The sequence below is a fragment of the Phyllostomus hastatus genome, unplaced genomic scaffold (assembly GCF_019186645.2).
Source record: "Phyllostomus hastatus isolate PE091 unplaced genomic scaffold, TTU_PhHast_1.1 phas_scaffold_60, whole genome shotgun sequence".
Taxonomy (NCBI): Eukaryota; Metazoa; Chordata; class Mammalia; order Chiroptera; family Phyllostomidae; genus Phyllostomus; species Phyllostomus hastatus.
In genome coordinates, this window is record NW_025334038.1 from 7,593,854 (window position 1) to 7,617,133 (window position 23,280).

Sequence of the window (23,280 nt, forward strand, 5' to 3'; positions counted from 1 at the left end):
TCCTAATCAGGGCACATGCCTAAGTTGCAGGTTTGATCCCCATTCAGGAGGTATGTGGGAGGCAACCTATTGATGTTTCTCTCACATCAATGTTTCTCTCTCTACTTCTCTCCCTTCTTCTCTCTCAGAAATCAATGAATATATATAAAAATTTATACCTTATCAAGGCTTGTCTGCCTTCTTCTGTAATATGGTCTAATTTAATTATTACTAAGGACATTGTTAGGTATGGGTTGTTATTTCCATTTGATAGATTAAAAATTGAGGCTCAGTTAAGAAACACACATTGAGATAGGAAAAAATTAATCTAGAAAGTATGATGTTTATAGAGAAATTCTCATACTGTGAATGAGAGTGATATAATTGTTTGTCAGTCAAGGCATATGAACTCCTACATCTGACAAAATTCTAAGACAAATACATGTTGTGTTTTGAATTCTAAAGAAGATAATAAAAAGGACATAGATTTGGAGCAATATACTATACAAAATAATTTTAAGTTCTTTCACTCTAAAAGATGATGTTATATCCCAGAAAAGAATATTAGGGTAATCCTGATATAATGTGAGAATTGGGGAGAAAAACTTCTACCAGGAGAAATAATTTAGAGTTTAAAATAAAGAGTTTTCTTCAATAGTTAGTCTTCCTTGATACATATTATTGATGCTACTGTACTGGCCTGAGGATGAAGGGTGTTATGACAAGTAATCTATCTTCCTTGGGAAAAACATTGGTGCTTATTAAATGCTTGCTATATGCTTAGGTTGTAGGATTTTTATATATTTTTATAAGCTAGAAATGTTTAATGTTTAATTAGCCTTAGATAAGATTAAGATTATACATGGCTATAGAAAAATATGCAATTTTTGGAAGTGTTCTAAAGATTAAAAATAACATGTCCCCCTTTCCAGTTCAACTCAGAAGGCCATGTGAGCTTCCCCTGCACTAGGATGTGGCCTCCTTTCCTATTTCCATATCGATTGACATATGGATGCTATCTCTAAGACAAAAGGAGATTCTTTAGGAAATAATTACTCTGTTTTTGTGTCCAGGTTATTGTCTTCAAGAATCTATTGTATTCTTTGAAGAAGACACCACACACTGACTTTGTTTTTGTCAAGTCATTCATTCTTCTGAGGATGGACTCTTTCTGGGGACTCTGGCTGCTGAATCATGAGTGTGATGAGGAAGCCGACATGCAGGAAAAATGAGGGGCATTCTGGTGGCTTAGTTGTGAAGATGCAGTTCAGGTAAGGACGGATTTACTTCTATGAAGGGACTGCTGCCTACCTGAGCACTGGCATGTGTGCATCACCCTGCACACTACTGTGGCTGGACAAATGTCCTGAGCAACCAAAATCTTCACTGAAATAAGTTTAGGATGTAACAAGTTGTCAGCTTCTTCTTGGTTAATATATAATAAGATATGTGGAGCCAATTCTCTGACAAAATTTCAGGAATTCAATTTCCTCTGCTCACAGATTTTTTTCCTCAACATATTCTAAATGAATTAGCTTTGAAGAATGACACTTACCAGCCACAATCACCACAAAGTGGGTGTTTAGACTAATACGTAAATTAAACATAACAGTGATATCCAAAGTTCTCTAGTGTATCTGACACTAAAACATCTTCCCTATTGCACTGATTATTTTTCATTTAATTTTATAACTCTTCCTTGCTAAGGTTATCAAAGAGACAATGCTGAGGCAGAACATTTTTTTTTTTACAATTTTTGAATATGTGAGTAGTTCCTGGAAATCCTGCTTATTCTTGGTAGAGAAATGACCTACAGATGAAATAAAACAGCCAAATCTCTGTAAGTGGAACCTAGGTTATAAAATAAATTCAGAGCTGAAGACTAGCCTTGCTGTTCAAGGCCAAAGTTAAGCTTTTTATAAAAGATTTTTCTATTTTTTACAGTCCATGTGCTTCCTTCCTTCTTCTTTCAATTACATAAATGTGCAAATATTTTGTCTTCTTTTTATATTTATTTGCTATTTAAATATCAATGAAATTCATTAAGTAGGATTACTAAATCAAGGGGAATGTACATTTGGGAGTGTTAAAATATACTGCCCTTTGTTTTTTGCAAAAGTCAGGATTGATCCAACCTGTCACCAATACTGTGTGAACATTGTTTCTCATGTGTTTCATGTCTCCACATAGTTGAAATATTAAAACTAGTATGTATGCAGATTTCTATGTTAATGTAAAAACCACTTTTGCTCCTAAAAATAAATTAGGATAAAACTACACTAGTAATGTTGGGACTTTTTCCTTCAATGACGTAAATGCCCCCTTTCCTGTATTGTGAGGGAGCCTCCTAGGACCTGTGTAGGGGCACTGCACTAGACTGGCACTCTGACTCTCCGCCTCACCCTCACTCACTTCTCCCCAGAGAAGAAGGAAAGCCTTCCACAGGATATGCTTATTTTAGAGGAGGGGACCTGGCATGAGTATTGTAGAATTTTTCCTCTTTGTCTTTTAGAACTGGGCTGAAAACAAAGACAAGTCATTCTGCTCCATGTACGGTGAAAAATGTTGCTTCCATTGGGTAGGATGGAAGTTTTCCCGTATTGCCTAAAATTTAGGCCACCAGGTGGTTGTCTGGTCTAATTCAGGGGTAGAGTATGCTGACTCCTTTGGCCAAAGATCTATAGCCTTACTTTTCAGTTAGTACATCAGAATAACATTGTCCCTGGCTGGCATAGCTCAGTGGATTGAGCACGGGCTGGGAACCAAAGTGTCCCAGGTTCGATTCCCAGCCAGGGTACATTCCTGGGTTGCAGGCCATAACCCCCAGCAACCGCACATTGATCTCTCTCTCTCTCTCTCTCTTTCTCTCTTCCACTCCCTCCCTTCCCTCCCTAAAAATAAATAAATAATATATATATATAAAAAAAAAAGAATAACATTGTCTCTCTTTTCCAGTCTCTTAATTGACTCTAAATGCAAAAAGATCAATAAAAAGTTATGTCCCTTAATCCTATGTGTGTCAGTGCATGTGCATGTATATATGTGTAGAGCCATGTTCTGTTACATAGGTATTCATACTTCTATTTTTAATTATTCATATGAATCTTACTCTCATAATGAGAATACATTTGAGCTACTGAAAATTATTAGTGACATAAAATTTAACCTCTGTTCTTTTCATAGGATCCTGCTAGTAATACTATTTTTCTTTGACTACAAAAACATCAAAGCAAAATTTAACAATTTCTGACCACCTGCTTCCACATGCATAGTATCTCCTTTTCATCTTGAGCCTTAAAACAACTTTATGAAATGATGAGCAATGAAATTAGTTTCCCTGTTTAAAAAAGGAGGTTTTTTCCATATTGCTGTATCAGTGGTTTCTGGGAATCCAGCTCTGGGAAAGTGGGGATTGAGAGAGAGAGAGAGAGAAAGCGTTTGTAGATTTTCTGGAGTAACTGCTCCCACCAGAGCTAATTTCAAATTGCCAACAGTTTATCATTCAGGCTGAAGAATTCCCGAATATGTAATAAGCAGCACTTCACTGCAAAACAACCACTAATCCAAACCAAGTTTCTGTTTCTGACCCTATGTTTTATTCTTCCATGCTTCTTTGCCTCTTTATGCAGTTCTCTTTCATTTAATCTACTCTAATTTAAACCTTCAAACCCAATGTCTTAATTCTGTCATCTAGATTCCCCCCATTCAATCATTCTCTGAGTGGCAAGCTGAGAGAAGGTTCCAATCTGCAATTCGGATTTGATCTTGTTCTTGATGCATAAAATTATGTCAGAGGCCCCCCATTGCACTTATGAAAAAATTCAGACTTTTAAAGCAGCTTGTAATGCCTGCCAGGATCTGGAATGTGATTCCCACTACAATCTTGTACCATTGATCTGATTCAGATACAGTTAGCTTATTCAAACATTGACACAAATCATTATCTTACCCATTTTGGAGCCTCATTCAAGATAGAGCCAGGTGAATTTGTATTATGCTACATCCTTTAAATCATACCCTGTGTCTCTGCCAGATGTCCCTGTAGTAGGCAGAATAATAGCCCTGATGATGTCCCTAGAAGATGTGAATATATTACCTCACTTTGTGAAAGGGACTTCGCAGATGTGATTAAGATTATGAACCTTGAGATGGGAGAATATCTTGGATTATCTGTGTGAGTCCAATCCAATAATATAAACCATTAAAATTAGAGAATCCTTCCTGATGCTGTCAGAGAAATGCAATTTAAAATGACACAAACCACTTGCTTTGCTATTGGAGGAGGAGGCCAGGAGCCAACTAACATGACATACTCTAGAAGGTGGGAATGGTTTTCACTTTACAGCCAGAAAAATAATGGGAACATGGACCCCTACAGCAGCAAAGAACTGAATTCTACAATAACCATAATAAGCAGGAAATGAATTCTCTCTTTGAGTCTTTAGAAAAGAATGCAGCCCTGCTGATAGTTTGATTTTAGCCCAGAGATTTCTGGATTTCTGACCTCTGAAACTGCAAGATAATACATTTGTGTGGTTTATGCTGCCAAATTTGTGGTTATTTGGTATGGCAGTAATAGAAAACGAATATGGGCACCTTCAGCAGGTGCCAAAAGTCAGCTCTGGGCAGTTTACATAAATCCCATTCTATTCAAATTCAACCCATTCTTCTGACCCTGCCCCCAAGCCACAGTTCCAAAGATTAACTCTGTCCTCCATCCCACAGGAACAGCACTGCTACCTGAATTTGTTATCTCTGTCATTCATTTAAGCAATTCTTGTAGTTAATTGTTAATTAGAATATACTTTCCCAAGATGAAGTATAAGATTAACAAAACATTGTATATCAATTCATAGTTTGTCTTTATTTTGCAATGTTTCACTATTTTGTATTTCTTGTTACATCCTTACTGCATAAATCATTTTTCTCTTTTATTTCTATTCTGTTAGATGGTGTTATGAACTGAATTTTTGTGTGCCCTCCTCTCCCAAATTCATACATCAAAGCCCTACTGTCCAGTGTGATGAAATTGGATCTGGGGCCTTTGGGCTGCCATTAGGGTTAAATGAGGTCAAGAGGGTGTGTTACAGGGTGCAGCCAAGGGGGGGGGGGGTGGCAAATAGGGATTTGGAATGGGGTCCAGAACTCAAGGTGTTCAGGAAATATTAGGATGTCCTCACCCCCCTCCCCCACCCCCCACACACAGGTGTGGGTTGGGGGAAGGGACAAATGGAGCAAGGCCATTGAGAGCTGTTTTGAATAGCAACAGCTTTGCAGCTAACCTCAGGTGTGGTCATTTAACATATCTATAACCTTTAACTGGTTGCACAAATATGTTAAATAGCTGTGGCCATGCTTTGAACCAGGGGGATGGAAGTAACTTCCCCACCAAGATGTAACTGGGGAACTGGGGGACAGATTCCCTGAGTTACAGTGCCTGCATGGGAGTTTGGAGAAGATTGGCTCCATGACATGGGGCCACGCTTGCCCAGACTCACGATGGCAGTCCAGTAAACCTGGAAGGGTATGGGAGTGCTGGCGAGCGTAGCCAGTTGTGGGAGGAGTCGGAAATGGGGCTGCAGAGGAAGAATGGCATGGGGATTTAAACCCAGATGTGGCAGCCATTGAGAAGAGAACCATGTGGTTTTGGCTGAGTGGGGACTCCCGCAGCCATTGTGCAGAGAGGACCACTCGGCTATGGCAATAGAAGAGAGAGTTTGCCAGAGTGGGGACTCCCGCAGCCTTGTGAGAGAGAATCACCATGTGGCTTTAGCAGAGAACCACCATTTGGCTTTGGCAGAGTGACGACCCCCCTCCCTGCAGTCCTGGGAAGGAGAGCCATGCAGCTTTTCTAGAGTGGGGACCCCCACAGCTTTAGAAGGGGGGACCACCACCCGGCTTTTGCAGAGATCCCAGTGACACAGCTGATGGTGCCGGGAACTGAGGGAGGCCTACCAGCCAAGACGGATTACTGGGAAGAACTGGGGGCTGCCTGAGCCCTATTTCTTTTCCTGAGATACGGTACCCCAGACTGGGCCAAGGGGGGAAGGAAGAACTGTGTGTGTTTGTGGGTGTTTTAAGGGACTTTGGGATTTTGATGAAGACATTAGGTCACTACTTTAAGTTTGTATAGCATTAAATAAACATTTCCTTTCCATTTCATGAATCTCTGGCATTGAGAGATGTCTTTCCTCTGTCAGCAGACATAACAAACCTGGGGGGTTCCTTTCAGGTATATTGCCCTTTGCCCCCCGCCCCTTGGCCCCCTGTGTTCTGTAACAGGTGGAGCCCTCATAATGGGATCAGTGCCCTAATAAGAAGAGACCCCAGAGAGCCAGCTTTCTCTATCCATGGAGAGAGGATAAAGAAAGAAGGCAGTTGTATAGAAGCCAGGAAGACAGACCTTATCAGAAAGTGACCATCCTGACACCTTGGTCTATCCTGCAGCATGGAAAGAAAGTAAATTACTCCTGGACATTTTTCATGGCAACACAAATATACAGAGATAATGAGTAATCCTGAGGGATTATCATACAGATTTATTACTGCCTCAGGTCAGTCAATATGTTATCATCTGTGACCACAAGTGATTTGAATACTTTAAAAGACTTTAAAACTTATCAGCCCTTTCTCACTTACATAAAATATTATTTGGCATATATGTTTTGTAATATTTATTGTTTTCTCCATTACTGTTTATCCCCCTTATTTTATACATCCCTTCCCTCTGCAATCACCACACTGTTGTCCATGCCCATGAGTCCTTTTTCCTTTTTGTTCAATCTCTCCACCCTACAATGCCACCTGCAAGAGCTGTCATCCTGCTCTCTATCTATGAGTCTGTCTCTATTTTGCTTGTTAGTTCAGTTTGTTCATTACATTCCACATAGGAGTGAAATCATATGGAGATTTAGTCAAAGAAATCCAAAATACTAATCCAAAAGAACATAAGTGCCCCTATGTTCATTGTAGCATTATTTGTAATTGTTGAGAGAAGGAAGCAGGCCAAGTGTCCATCAGTAGATTATGGATAAAACAACTATGGGATATTTACCCAATGGAATACTACTCAGCTATAAAAAAGAGAAGGAAACCATTGCCCTTTGCAGCAGCATGATGGACCTGGAGAATATTATGCTAAGGGAAATAAGCCAGTCAAATCATATATATATTTTTAAACCTTACATAGAGATTATTATTGTGGTGGTGGTCATTTATTTTTAAAGAAATGCTACATTTTGCCATGTGTAATCTGTACTTTTTTGCCCAAATTTTTGAGGGAAAATTAAGAAGGCACATTATACACGGGTAATACATGAAATACCTTGTGTCTGTTCTTGTGTTTTGTGATTACTTGTTACATAGAATTTCTTATACTATAATATGTTCAAAAATAAATCCCAAAATTCCTTTATTATACAAAAAACAAGTATTTAAATATTAATTAATTAATTAATTAAAAATTAAAACAAAAGCTTTTTTCCTGAAAGTTTGGGCCAAAAACGTGGATGAGTATTATGCACGGCAAAATATGGCACATGTTATATTTATGTACATGCTTACCAATTTCTCTACTCGCCAATCTTATTTAACTTTCAAGCCTTTTTGGAGTCAGTTTCATCCTTTTATATATACTATATCCCTTAGAAATGTCTTTGATAAAAGTCTGCTGTGTTAAATATGCAGCGTTTTTTTTCTACCTGGTAATGTCTTTATTTCAGTCTAATTTTGTTTGTGTAATTCAGGATTGATTTTATTTTTTCTCAGAATTTTGAAGATAGCATTCCACTGGTTTCTGTCTTACCTGTTTACGTTAGAAAAGGTTGGCCCTGGCTGGTGTAGCTCAATGGATCGAGTGCGGGCTTATGAAGCAAAAGATCTCTGGTTCAATTCTCAGTCAGGGCACATGCCTAGGTTGCCGGCCAGGTCCCCAGTGGGGGCCACGTGAGAGGCAACCACAGACTGATGTTTCTCTCCCTCTCTTTCTCCCTCCCTTCCCCCTCTCTAAAAATAAATAAATAAAATTAAAAAAAAGAAAAAGAAAAGCTTGCCCTCAGGCCAAATCAATGGCTCTGAAACACATGAGGAGTATTAAACTGCTGATGCCTAGACCCACTCAGTTGATTAAAATGTCCAATCCCTCCCTCTCTAAAAACCATGGGTCTAAGTGTTCTTGCTTTTTCAGTGATCTTTATTTTTATATCTTCTTTTTATGACCTCACTTTTAATATCTTCTCTCCCTCCCTTTGGTGTTCTACAATCCTACAACATGCTCTATCATGAACATCCTTCTACTCTTTTCTGTGGATTCATATCATTCATCATTTTTTTTTAACTTACCACACACACACACACACACACACACACACACACACATTTAATATTGCCTCTCTTTCATGCTCCCTACTCACTTCTCTGGTACATCAATTAGACTTATGTCACACCTTTTCATTCCATTTTATATTTCTCCTAACATTACTTTCATATTCTTTAACTTCTTTTTAGTTATTTTCTTCTAGACTAGCAATGTTTTAATTTACAAAATTTATAGCTGCTTTCATCCCACCCATGAAGGATTTTTTCATTTTTATTTTTATATAATTTTAGATCCATATGTTTCCAAACAGCAAGCAGGGTCATGCTGCTCACCACCACCCTCTAGACAAAATTCCAGAGGCAAAGGTTTGGTGATAAAGGAAAGGGGTCTTTATTCCAAAGCTACACAATTTTGAAATGACAGCTTTCCACATTTATTAGTCACTTAAACCTATCAATTAAGGCTACAATCTTAAATCTTTAGTTGCAGCTTTAATCACTTAAGCCTTTGAAATAAGGCTAAACTTTTTATTCCCGGGCCAAGTAGCTCAGTTGGCTAGAGCATTTTCCCCATATGTCAAGGTTGTGGGTTCAATCCCCTATCAGAGTACATACAAGAAGCAACCAATGAATGCATAAATAAGTAGAACAACAAATTGATGTTTCTCTCTCTCCCTGTCTCTCTAAAATCTATCAATAATTAAAAAGTAGAGGCTAAACTCTTTAACTCTTTAGTTACAGCTTTAATCGCTTAAACCTATCAATTAAGGTTAAAGCCTTTAACACGTGAGTTGTATCATTTTGCCTGTTAATTTTTATCTTATTTCTATAGGGTTAGCTTACAAACTAAAACAACATAAGATGCAAAGCTACACAATTTTGGAAGAATGGCAGGCTTCTGACTCACAGCCCATCCCCTCCGGAACACCCAAGGAAGAATAACCCTTCCACTCTGCCAGGCCCACCTGATCCTAGACTGCAGCTGGAGTTTCTTCCCATCCAAAGTACTGTCCGTTTGGTAACACAGGCAGCTGAACCACTATTATCCAGACATCCTCAAGGACAAAGAGACTGAGCCAGTTTCTGCCCTCTTTTTATTTTAAATCTTCTGACCCACGATTCCATGCACTGTGGAGACATTCAGCTTCTCAGCCAGTCCCATCCTAGACTGTTTACCATCACCTCAGGCAACATTCTCCTATGGCCTCTCCCTACTCCTCCCCAGTGATCTGATCAGCTCTTTTTGTATCACTTAGAGAACTGCAATAAAGGTACACAGGATCCCACAAAACTCTGAACAGTTTTCCTCAAAAGTGATATGATACATAACATGTATAAGTGTACATGTGTATATAGTGCTTTGCTGTTTTATCCCATATTCTGATTCAAGATATAGGACTGTTGAGGAAGGAACTCTGTGATATTTAAATCTTACTTCATGCCTGTGCCTTGTCATCCACTAATTTGTTCTCTCTCTATATATTGTTATTATTATTATTATTTCAAGAATGTTATAGAAATGCAAATCATATGGTATATACTTTTTTTAAATTGGCCTTTTTCAAAAAGCATAATACCCTTGTAACCCACCTAGATTGTCGCATGTAGTAACAGCTTATTCCTTTTTATTGATGAACAGTGTTGCATTATTTGAACCACAAACCATTCAACCATTTGCCTATAGAAGAATAGTTGGATTCTTTCCAGTAAAACTGCTGTGACCATGTGTGTGCAGGTTTTGTATAGAAATAAATGCTCAAATTGTGATTCTTTGGTCAAATGATAATTGTATATTTTATAAGAGTGAACAGTTTTCTAGCATAGCTGTATCATTCTAAAACCCTATCAAAAATGTACAAGAAATCCAGTTTCTCTGCATTCTCAAAAGCATCAGGTATTGATAATACTACTTTTTATTTAAGCTGTTCTGACAGGTACGCAGTGACCAACAGAGTTATGTTTAATATTTTCAGTTTCTTAAGTCCTTGGAAGTCTAGACATGTTTGTTATTTATGCACACTCTCAGTTGTGGTGGTTTATATCTTAATATGTTTTATTACTTTGATTTTTTTCTTTTTTGTGAGCTCACATTTGATTAAATTTAATCTTTGTAATTCCTGAGAACCCAAAACGGAGATTTCTTCCAGCTATGACTGCTCATACCAGTAGGCACAGATTGCTGAGGACCTGGAATTTATTTCAGACCACATGGAGGGTCTGAACCAAATGCAAGAGTCTCAGTTTCACATGCAACATTTTAAGTGAGACCCTCATATTAGTTTCCCTGTGTTACCATTTATAGCACAAATCCCCAAAAGTAAATTTCAACTACTAAACTGCTTAAGATTGTTTTTTTAAGTATTAGCTATCTATTGTTGTATGTTTGGGGCATTAGGAGAATTCCTTGTCTGTCTTGAAATTTTATGAATTTAGTAAAATGTATTTTACCAACAATACCATTATTGTTGTGGTGAAAATAGAGCAAAACTGTAGAATATAATTTGTATAGGCCAAATTTGTATGGTCGGAGGTTAGCTCACCTCTGAAACAATAAAAAATCAAAAGTAAAAATGTGCCATGTTACAGGCCACTAACCTTCTGAATATATAGAGTTGGTGACTCCTGATTGAAATAACTGACCCAATATAGAAAAATCATTTCAAAACATGTTCATTCAAAAGCTAGAATTGTACCTCTACTGTCTAGACTGTGTATTTGTTATATTACAAAAGCCTAACCTCTCAAGGTCAGAGCAGATAGGGTTTTTTTCTTCCAGTAGTCCTGTTATACTCAGTATAAGTTAAATCTTTTCTTCTCTAGAATCATATACATAAAAAAAATTGAAACAGAACAGTACATTGGTAGGTATAGGATTGACATACTTTCTTACTAAATCTAATTGGTGATTTATTTAAATGTCATTTCCTTTCGTAGGAATTTTTATGCACTAATCACCTTCATGGGGACAAATACCATTAACTAAATAAACCTTTACATCGTAAAGAAATGTCAGAACTTCTAATTTACTGACCTCAACACATTAGTTTGTTGATAAATTTAAGCAATGGTATAGACTAAAGGAAATTTGGTCCTATTGAAAGTCTAAAAGCATCTGAATTCCTCACTAGGCATAAACTTTAACTTTGTTTAATTGTACAGATGAATCTTCATGTCAGTAAAATTCAGATCAAAATTGTTTTCCTCCCCTCAGAATAACTCAACTAGAAAGAAATGTAAATGTAATAGAAACTTGATCAAAAGAAAGCAATTTAAGAAGCTGGTAATTTCAAGGAAGTGAAAACAGTGAGATATGTCAAACATTGCAGAATAAATAATATAAAAATATGCAGTTTTCAGACTCAATAAACTATTTCTACTTTCTGATGTTCACTGCAATACCTTTTAGTAATACAGTGTGAGGCATTCAAGTAACTATTTAAGTAGTATTTACCAAAAGCAGTTGTACAAAGAAGCAAACCTTTGATTCTCACAAAACACAGCGTTTAGTATTTGATGTGCTCTTTGGAGTGTTCAGGATTTTAAAATGTCTTTCTGCAAAAGAGTCAGTTCCATGGAGACAATAAAAAAGAAAGAGCACACTGACTAAAATTTTCACCGGCATCCAAGCTCTTATCAGAGAAGTGACAATGATGACCACCTGAAAGGATAATCTGTCTGCAGGAGAAGGAGGATAAAGAAAGGGGTTGCCAGGGCTGCCGTACTCAGACTGGGCTGAAGTTCAGTCGTTTGCCTGAGGCTGGAGTCCACATATGCCAAATCCTAAGGTATCTGCTGCCAATTTTCCCTTTCCCATTTCCACTGCCATTGTGATATGTGGGACTATAAATGTACCACTTAAACACAACTCTTTCTTTAGTTTTTCAGGATTCTTTATTAACACTACCAAATTTTTCCTGACTGGGACTTATCATCATTTATAATTAACCATGCAGTCTTCTTTCATTAGTTTTCTTAATCTTTGTAAAATACAAAAAACTATTATCTTTACTTCTAGGAACATAATTTAAATAAGAAAAGTATAAATTAGATCAAGATACATAAACACTATATCCAGAAAAGGTTTAACCAAGTTTAGAATTTATTTTATCAGAAGTAAATACTTTGATCTATCAATTCTGAATTGGCTGTTTAGCTAACCAGTGTTAGAGCCCTCTTGGGGGAGAGAGAGAGAGAGAGAGAGAGAGAGAGAGAGAGAGAGAGAGAAGAGTGGTACCTGATTTTTGCCTGCCAATCTGTCAATCATGTCAGTGGCTCCTTTCTAACCTTCAGGATGAAATCCAAATCCTGCAGCATCACACAAAAGACCTTCCATGATTTTGCCTCTTCTTGATCCCCAGATTCATTTCTCAGTCTGTCCTTATATGTTCTGAACACTCCATGCAGACTGGCCTGCAGTATCTCCAAAAGTGTCAGCCCTTTCATAGCCCAATGCCCTTGAACACACCACTACATCTTCCAGGAATCTCTAGTCTCTAATTTTTTTTTAACCTGGAAAGTTTCTACTGATCCAGAAAGACTCACATCAGAAACATCAGGAATCAACCCCTTCATCGCCTCCATATCTGGGTGAAATGCTTTTCTCTCTAATCACCCAACCGCACATATATATTGCCTTCCTAAGCCTTACCAAGCCAGATTGTATATTCTACTTTACTCCCCTGTCATAGAGTCCAGATTTGGGGAAAATCTGTCTCTCATCTCAGCACCCATAGTGCACATGAGATCATCAGGTACATCTGAGATGCTCAATAAAGAAATACATTTTGCAGAGTTGTTCTGCTATTTTGCCCTAGTCAGAAATAGTCTCTTGTGCTTGGCACCATTTTTATTCAGACAATGGTTAAGGCTCAACTCATAATGTTATGTTATGGATCTGTTCTCATACTGCCTCATAGCATCTAATTGTTCGATTTGTCTGTCTGATTATTGGCAGCCTGCTGGGTGTTAGGATGGAAACTCACAGCTATTTTAAGAGCTAATTGTTGTCAGCCCTGAAAGTTTTATTTATCCTTTCCTGTATTCTTCTTCCTTTTATATTCCTTGGGACCACTCCAAAGCATTTAAAGCCATCTTTATATTTATTTTTCCAATGTATATTTCCAGCTGAGTTATTTTTTATTACTTGGTAGTTCATCTTGCAGAATTCTCAGACCATCTTTGAGAAAAGTTTACAGTATATCATTTCGGCTTCTTAGTTGTTTATACCATTATACCAAGGAGAGCAACAGGAGGGAGAAGAAAGGCAGATTCTCTTTTAGAAGAGAATTGAAAAGAGAATTGCTACACTACTGTGTAGCAATTAGGGTATGCTGGCTAAAAGATGTAGAAGCAACAGAGACATCCAGGTGGATTCTTGATCTGAAGTTTAGAGCTTTCTCCAGACTGCTGTTTCAAAGGAGGTCTGTGTTACAAATTTATCCTTACTTCAAGAATGTGCCAAGACTTGTAATTAAAGCTAGGAAGGTGGTTGGTATAGGAAAAGCAAATAAAAGCAGTGACTAAGAGGAGGTGAAGCATCTGCCCCATGAATTCTATTTGTGCTTGGAAAGGGAAGAATCAGCCATCAAGTGAGACAGAGAAAAGTAGCAGCTAGCACAATGTTTCTGAGCCCTAAGCAGCTCTCCTATCTGCCTTTCTGTCACTGCAGGGCTACATTGCATGTCAATGTGCAGTAGAGGAAAACAAGTCACATTAGGCAAAATAGAAAATGAATGTGTTTCCTGGTTAGAAGACTTCTTAAAGGCCTTCCCTTGAGCTTTGAATTCCTAGGAGCGGAAATGTCAACTGGTCAGGCAATGCTAAGCAGTAGCATGGCGGGAAGCCCCGAGGCTGGCTTTCAGACGTCCACTGATTTGGCTGAGGAAACAATGGGCTAAAATGGATTTAGACAGCTTATTATTCCCATCACAGCAGGCAACAGAAGCTCCATGCTTTCCTTGGTTCCTCTTGCCCCACAAGTCCCATGGGGGTGATACATGGAGGGCTCAGAAGCCTGTGTCACATCTGAGGGACACAGAGCTTAAAAAAATCCCCCATCTTGTGAGAGAAATACTAGCATAACCATATATCCTCCTCTCCTCTGTAGAGAGTGTCATTCTGTTTATTTCCCAGGAATACAAGCAAGTGTCTCCAGGAAAGGACAGGAAGTACTTCTGCTTTAATATCCTGGAATGTCTCCTTATACAAACATTCTTAAATTGGCATTCTTAAATTTTTTAAATGCTTTTGCACAGAAGAGTGTATAAAAACATGAGAGATCTAGTGAGAATTGCTTCTCAATAGGGATATAATATCCAGTGTTTTTCAACTTTACTTAAATCACTAAAACTACCTATTCTCCCTTTCTTTCTTTTTTTCTTCTTTTTCCCCCAGCCTAAGTATTTTGCTCAATTAGTATATTTTAGAGAGCTCTTTGAAATACACTGGTGGAGAGATTGTACAAAGGGCTTGAAGTCAAATACCTTGTTTCAAAGGACAATTTAAGACTACTAGTTATGTGATGTTGACCAAGATTCATTAACTCACATTAACCTCAATGTTTTCAGTTATGAGAAAAAAAATAAAAAGCTGAAATATGGAACAATTTATTTATGTATGCAATGTATCCAATAACCAAAGTAGCCAATAACAATTGTTAGTTTCTCTTGCTTTAGTTCTTTTTTAAAAAAACTTTTGTTTCTAAAATACCTTCATTTTCTCAGAGTTGTATGCATTGGTTCATTTTCAGAGACTTCCTCAAACATTTTTCAAATACATCTAGTAGGAAAGAATGGGATATTCAACCTATATGCATCAGAAACTGAATTGGATCCTTTTTTTTAATTTTAATATAATTTTTCTCATTTTAATGACGTAAAATTTCTTCTCACTAGAATGAAGTTAAAAATACAGTTTCAATAAATCATGTCATTACTCTAAGTTAAAGAATAATATTTACTTGTTTTGTTTGTGTGTCTTATATCAGATTACCCAGAAGCAGGGCCTCAGAAAAAGGAATTTGTTTAGGTAGGAGAAAGCTCAGAAGAAAATCCTGTAAGAAATTGAGGACATTGAAATACTGCCAGGTTAAAAGCTCAGTGAAGACCTGGTTTAGCTGATATCTAGTCTCACTCAGCCTGATCCCACAGGGAGCTCTGGATATGAACAGCACTACAGATTTATCTCAGCTTCAGGGCAAGGGAGCGGGCTTTTTAAGTGTTAGTATTAGTATCATTTAGACATTGACTGCAGGATACATTCAGAGGTTAGGGTGCCCTCTCCCAGGTGTTTCCCTGTACATTGAGGATAGTTTTTACAGGAAGGATGCAACTGCAGACCATTAGCAGCCAGTTTTCACAGGTGCTGGGGGTGGGTGCACCTACCTGATAAAGGGGATCTAGGTTGGCCAGCATCTTCTGCTTGCGGGGACCAGTTAAAGAGAGCTGGATAGTAGTAGAATGTGTGGACGAGATATGACATCTCAGATTAGGAGGATGCACATGGTGAGAAATGGATGGAGGCAGGATTTAAAAAGGAATGAATGTGAAGCTAAGGCACATCACCTGGGTCTTTGTTAGTGTCCTTTCCTTATATCTGATTCCAAATATTATTTTTCCTTTTTAAATTATTCTACGGCTTCAATTTTCACTAATCTTTTAGTTGCTAACTCTTTTGCCTGGCACTTTGACTTTTCATTTTGTTCTCACCCTCCAATTCTTGGCAGTTCCCCAGGTGCTAATTACATGCTCTTTAGAGATCTCATTTCCCACTCTTGATCTCAACTTATTTCCTTGGCCTCTGACCCACTGTTGCCTAAACACTTATAAATCTGTGCTCTGCTTTTCTGGTCAAAATTACTTGCCTTGTCCCCACAACCTTCTATTTGTGAAGTTGGCTAGGTAAAGCCACTTTCAGGTTAGGGCCCAAGGAACTTTGCAGAAAATCTTACTCCAGACCACAGTGGCACTCTGAGACAGTAGGAAGTACAGAAAAAGCTAAAAAGTTTACTTCCATTTCCATCTTTTCCCTCCCCTCCCCTCCCCTTCCCTTCCCTTTCCTTCCCTCCATTCTAGGTCTCTGTCTCTTTCAAGATACAGACCACTAGTCTGGAGCCATTTAGTATAGATAAGAAACAAAGAATTACACTGAGTTTTATTGTTGGAATGTTGGGAGAATAAGACTGTTTTATTGCCTAGTTACTACTCTATTAACTGCTCTCATGAATGATACCAATGGCATGAGGTACCTCAAAAGGCAGTCATTATCCTGTGTAATGAGTCTATAAACAATTTGATCACAGCTAAAAGCATTCATTTACAAATGTTTTGGTACTTAATAAGGAAATCATCAGTTTTCTGGAAGCAATATTTCTGGGTGACTCCCTCTTTCTTCTAAGTATGATCAGTATATACAGTTACAATAATAAATGTTTGATTAAGTAGAACACTTACAAAGTGGTTTTTTGATAACTTCAAAATTAACCCAATTTGTCTCAATAGTTCTGGTAAAAATCCTTTGAAACTGCATGATTCCATAAATATCTTGCAAATGGAGACTTTGAAAATATCAAACTTTTTGTTTCATAACTAAAAATCTTACTGAATTGCAAGATTATCTGAACAATTTTCATTTAACTAGATTTACAGATGTAAATGAGGTTGCTTTGAATTGTTTGAAAATTATTTTTTTAATTTTATAAAACTTTATTGTCCTATCCTTTATACCATTTCGCAACAAGTTAAATGCAGATGACATACAGTTATTTGAGATTTCTGCTACTTTCCAGATTGATTAATCAAGATTTTCCTATAAAATAGTTTATTTTTCATACATTGAGACAACTCTAGTTTAGTTTTATTTTATACAGGGATAGAAGGAAAATTTGAGTCTGTATATTTACTTGAAATACAATTAGAATAATGGAAACATTTATATCTTCTTAGCATTAAAAACTGTAGAATAGACAATTAAAAGCTATCCCAGATTAATACTATTAAAATGTCATGAGTAATATAGGCCTGGCTATCTGATTTACCATTCATCATTACTATATAACTTACTCAGAAGCTATGTAATAAGGAGGGACACTAAATTCACACAGCTATGAATTCTTAAGTAGAGGAGAAAAAAATTCAAATTCCTAAGATTAGATTGCTTCTCAGAATAACAGCTTCAAATGTCAAATATGTGACTCATTAGAATGGTAGCTTGGGAATCTATTCAGCATATGCTGTATCAATAGCACCTGGAGATGTGTGCATGGCCAGTCATGAAGGTTACAATGTTTTGAATGAATTACTTGGTAGCAAGTGCAGAGGGATGCACTGACTGCACACATCAAACTGGTAACTGCTTTAAAAGTTTTTTTTCAGGCAAAAGTTCAGGTAATCATTTGATATGTAGTTGTGTGAATTGACTAAAGTCTGGATCTAAACTGATCAATAGAAATAACTCCTGTTGAAGTACACATGCAGAGAACCATGTGAACTTTGGAGTCAAGAAACATTGAGAAATGTGCTTGAAAAAAAAATGGGGACCCAAATCTGCAAAACCAGCTTATTAGATCTTATTCTGTGAGAACCTAGGACCTCTGCAGAGAGAACCCCACAGAACTATGTTTAAGGCGTGTGGCTTGGATTGGGTGTAGGGGTTGTTGGCTATTGATCAGCCATATTTGAACCAAAGTAACTCTACTTATGTCTCTGCCAGTGGTTTTCAGACCTTGAGCACACATCTGCAACACCTGAAAAGCGTACAAAAACAGGATGCTTGGTGCCATCCCCAGATCTGTAGATCTGGGGAAAGTTGTGAGAATTTGCATTTCTAATAAGTTCTGCACATGTTGGTCTGGGAAACACACTTGGAGAATTACAAAATTCAATTATATATGTTGGCCAGCTAATAAGAGTTCATTTGAAGAAAGCATTCTAAAGCTGGAAGGATTAAGTAATATGTTAAAATTCTTGAAAGCACTTATATAAGTAAATTCTCTCTGACAGGCCTATTTTTGTTTCTTACACCCTTTTTCAGAGGTCGCTGGTACCTGTGAACTTCTGGCTGCCAAAGGTACCTGGTATACAAACTAGTTTATTCATTCTTTCTCTCTTTTCCTCCTCCATGTGCTCAAGACTTAACATACTGTAGACCCCAGGTCAGGTACTATGCATTGTACTATAACTAAGCCTGTGAGAAACTTACAATCTGATATGTAACATAGTTACATGATGACCAGTGTGAGAGGTAATTTAATGGAGGTTTCCTCATACTATTTTGCCAAGAAATAATTCCTTTTTCCTCAGAGTATGAATAAATGTTTGACTTAAGAGATACTAATATTCTTAATTTTTTTATTGACTGATTTGAGAGAGAGAGGGAGAGGGATAGAGTCATGGGTTTGTTGTTCCATTTATTTATGCATTCATTGGTTGATTTCTGTATGGGCTCTGACTGGGGATTGAACCTGCAACCTTGGCTTATTGGGACAATGCTCTAACTAACTGAGCTACCTGGTCAGGGCAAGAGATAGATAATATTTGAAATGATTCTTAAAGAATGTGTAGACTTTTCCCAGTCAGGAAAACAACCAACCAACCAACCAAACAAACAAACAAATGTGTTGTTTTAAGCAAGGAAACTGACATCATAAGTATTTGCTTAGAAAAATCTGAATGTCTGACAGTTAAGGATGGAAGGAGCTGAGGAAAGGAGAGCTCAAGGGAGACACTGTGATTTTGCCATGTTGAGTTGACACTTTGTGAAAATTGATGCCCCGTTGGGGCAGGGACGGTGATTTACAATCTTTTTTAGATATATTCCCAGTTCTCAGTGTTATTCTCTGGTCCTACCCCATAGAAATTCAGATTTATTTGTCTGTTGTGTAGCTTAGACCCGAGGGTATTGATAAAGCTCCCAATGTTACTGTAATATGCAGCCAGAGCTGAGAACCCCTGTAAAATCAGCTTTGATTGTAAACTATGTTAGAAGCACTCAGATGGGTTGACAAACGTGGAGAATTGAACTGGGTTGGTTCTCTCATTTTCTTATCTAGGTGCACACACTTTTTTTCTATTGAAATGCATGTGCTCTCCCCTCCAACTTCAATTGTTGCCAACCAAAGGACCTTGAATCATGACCATGATTCTCCACAGTCCACCCAACAAGGCCCTTCTCATGGATAAGTTCCTGCCTAATTCTCCCAACTCCTAGTTGTGCTAGACACCTACCTTCCTTTGCTTTTTTCCTGAACCAAGAGATTCCTTCATGTCTTGTATGTAATGTTTCTCTTACAACATAATTCTGGGGCCTACCATTTTTTTTCCTTTATTCCTTGCATCCTCATAGCCTATTTTAAGTCCTGCCATATAGGAAATAATCAATAACTAATGAGTTCAATGATGCTAAAAGGGAAAAAGGGTGCATAAAAGATGTAAAAAATACAATTGGAAAATAAAATAAATAGCAATGAATGGATGTTTGTGACAACTCTCTATTTTGGCATGTATATCTTTCCCGGTCTGGAACAGCCTAGGCTCTTCCTTGCCTCGGTGCTCTCTGCCTCACTGGTCCCCCTGCCTTACCACTGGCCCCACCTCATCCTGCAGTCTTGGCTCAGAGGGAGGACAAGACCTGCAGATTCTATTACAATAGAGCCTCCCTTCCCCCCAAACACACACAATTTTTCCCAATCAATAAATTGTGTGTTTTCTTCATTGCACTTTGTACAACCTGTCATTTGTTTTGTCTCCACTGTCTTTCTTCCATTAGATTCTAAGTACCAAGAGGTCAGAAACCAAATGTGCTTAATCACAAATATTGTAACTATTTCCTGGTCCAGTGCTGGGTAACCAAAGGAGATGATTTAATAAATGTTTGTGAAAAAAAATGAATGAACGAATGAATTGAAAATAAGAGTCTGGGCACTAACACAGATTTATTTGCCAGTCCTGCAAAATTAAATAAACTTTGCCATATATGTATTTAAACTACTAATTTTAGCAACAAAAACATCCAATCTGAGAGCTATTAATCATGAAAGAAGATAAATCTGCATTAAATGACATCATCAAACTCAAGCATATTGATGTTGTTAAGATGTTACTATATCCCCAATTTTTTTGTTGCAAAATAACTTGCATAATTTACTAACATCGAATTTAAACATTTATTTAAAGTCACTTTGTTTGCCAGACCATTTATTTTGCATACAGATCAGAATCCCCATTTATATTTGAAAACATGTTGTATTTTAAATTTTATTTCCTAATTCCATGTAGGTATTGTTCTTATCTATGGGGATACTCACAGTCTGGTTAAATGTTGTTAATTGTTTCATAATTATTCCTGAGAAAAATCAGTCACTGAATTGCCATCTCCATACAAGGGAGCAGGCTCCCTTGGCCTCTAGCAGACTTTCCTAACCAGGCTGTAAATTAGAATCACCTGGGGAACTTTTAAACCAACTACAGAGGGCACACTTCACCCTCTGAGATTTGAATTTCATTGATTTGGGGAGAAGTCAAGGAATTTCTACTATTTTTAATACTCCTGGGTGATTTTAATGTGTAGCCAATGTTGTGAATCTATGATTTAAAGAAAGAAAAATAACTACACTCAAGCAGAGAATGTACTGCTTGATCTCCAGACTTTGAGAGTTGCCCTGACATTCAAGTCAATTGAGTCATTATACATAAAAGGCTGAGAAATTACTACTACTTGTGCCTTCATTGCTGGCACACTAAGTGGATATAAAAGACTGGCACTGGGAACCTGTTAAGTCTGATGATTGGCTAAGGACTGAAACTGGTTGTGATCACCTCATTCAAGTTTGGCCTCTTGTTTCACTGGCCCTTGAACCTCTGTGCTAAGTCTCTGTCCATGTAATCCTCTGTCCCTGAAATGTCCTTCCTTCCCCTGCTGTTATCAGGCTGTATCTCCCCCTGAAGCCAACCAAAGCAGCGATTCTCCTATGGAACCACTCCAGGACAGCTCCAGAGCCCTTCCCCATCTGGTAGTCTGAACTATGTATGTGTATTTAAAATCTTGAACAGAGAAGCTACTATGTGTTAAGCATTCATTCAGGCATTTTACATATTTCCTTTAGTCTTCACACTAATTTCTTTTTAGGCCATCTATACATTGTCTTTACTGTATTTACATTTTGATATTTGTGACCCCTTCAAGATAATGAGTTCTTCAAGCTCAGATAAAATATGAAATATTTCATTGTTTTAAGTTAAAAGGCTAATGGATAAAAAAGGAAGAGAAGAAAAACTGCTATAAGGGTCCCTTCTAGAAATAAAGTGATACATTCTTTAATTCTCACAATAATTTTTTGTAGATTTTACTTCTTATCCCAATTATGTAGATATAAAACTGAAGCTTAGATAGGTTGACTAATTAGTCTAAGATAGGTCACAATTTGAAATCAATTTAGTTACTAATTGATTCATTGTGGGGGAAACATTACCTGGAATCCAAGGGGAAAGTGTGTTGGCAAGCTTGACCATTAGGTACTTTTTTAGAGGGGATACAAATTGATCACCCACTTCTGTTTCCAGAGGAAGGAGGGCTACTAGCTCATCATTTCTGTTCTCTGTCTAGGCCCTCATTTCTTGCTTTTTTGGGTAAGCGAGAAATGATTTACCTAATTGGTGGGCTTGGCGGAGGAACTGAGCTTGCTCACCCCTGTTTGTCCCTTGTCTTCATTTTCTTCTGGAGCTAACTGCATGTTAGGAATATGCACTCCTCTCTGTTTCTCCACACCATGAGTTTGCCAGGGGCAGGTCTCTAGAAGGGGATGATGGTGGTTTCCATGCTGCCTGTGAATGGGTATACATGCCTATCTAATTCTGGGTCAGCCTTGAGAAAGCCATAGTTGATTTATGCCTAAGACATATTCTCCAATATCAGCTTCATCAGCACAGGTAACATTTTAGTTTTAGCTTCTCTCTTAATTGGCAGAAGATGTAAGCAAGTAAAACAGCGGTATCCTGTGATCCCTTAAAAAATGGTTCTCCAAGTTGTCCAGGACCAGAAGCTTTAGTAACCTGGGGACGTTTTAGAAATACAAATTCTCAGGACCCACTCCAGACCAAAACCTGTGCTTGAACAGATTTCCAGAGAATTCTGATGCCTACAGAAGTATGAGAAGCATGACTATAGACCCTAACTGGCTCTTTAGGCTCTGTGACAGTGGTGGACAGTGGGTAACAAATGCTCTTGACTGTGCAGTCCAGGCAGCAGTTGGAGTCTGAGATCAGGTACAAGTGGGTATGGGATGAGGAGCACTAATGGTGTGTGAAGACTGAGAGACAGTAGGTAGAGACATCTTACCTATCAGTTTTTCTTCCAGGCTCTGATCAGAGAGGTTGCATGATTTTATTTTGCTTTGTTTCATCTTATTTTTCTTCTCTATTGCTATAAAATTTCACTCTCTAAAAGGTTGGGAGGCTTTTTTTTTTACTTTCTATTTTACAGATAGCTGAAAAGTAAAAAGATGCATCTAAAAGATGACTTTCCATTGTCATCCCTGAATAAACTGCCAAAAGAGGAGGAGGGATTGGTACATGTTCAGCAGAAGGGATTCATTCTGTCTTCCTGAACAGTTACAGCTGAATTCAGCTGGGAGCAGCATAGTCTAAGGCAGTGGTTCTCAAAGTGTGGACCCCAAGCATTAGCATTATTGTGGAACTTACTAGAAATGCAGATTTTGGGTTCTATCTCAGACTGCTGAATCACAAATTCTGGGGATAGGATCCAGCAGTCTGAATTTTATCAAGTTTCCCAGGTAGTTTTGATTCACTAATATTTGAAAACCACTGCTAAGGCCCTGTTTTTATGTTATTTTATTTATTTTAATTATATTTTAATATTTATTATTTATGGTATTACAGTTGTCCCACTTTTCCCTCCTTTGCCCCCCTCCACCCATCCTGCCCCCACTTCCATAGTCAATCCCCACATTGTTGTCCATGTTCATGGGTCCTT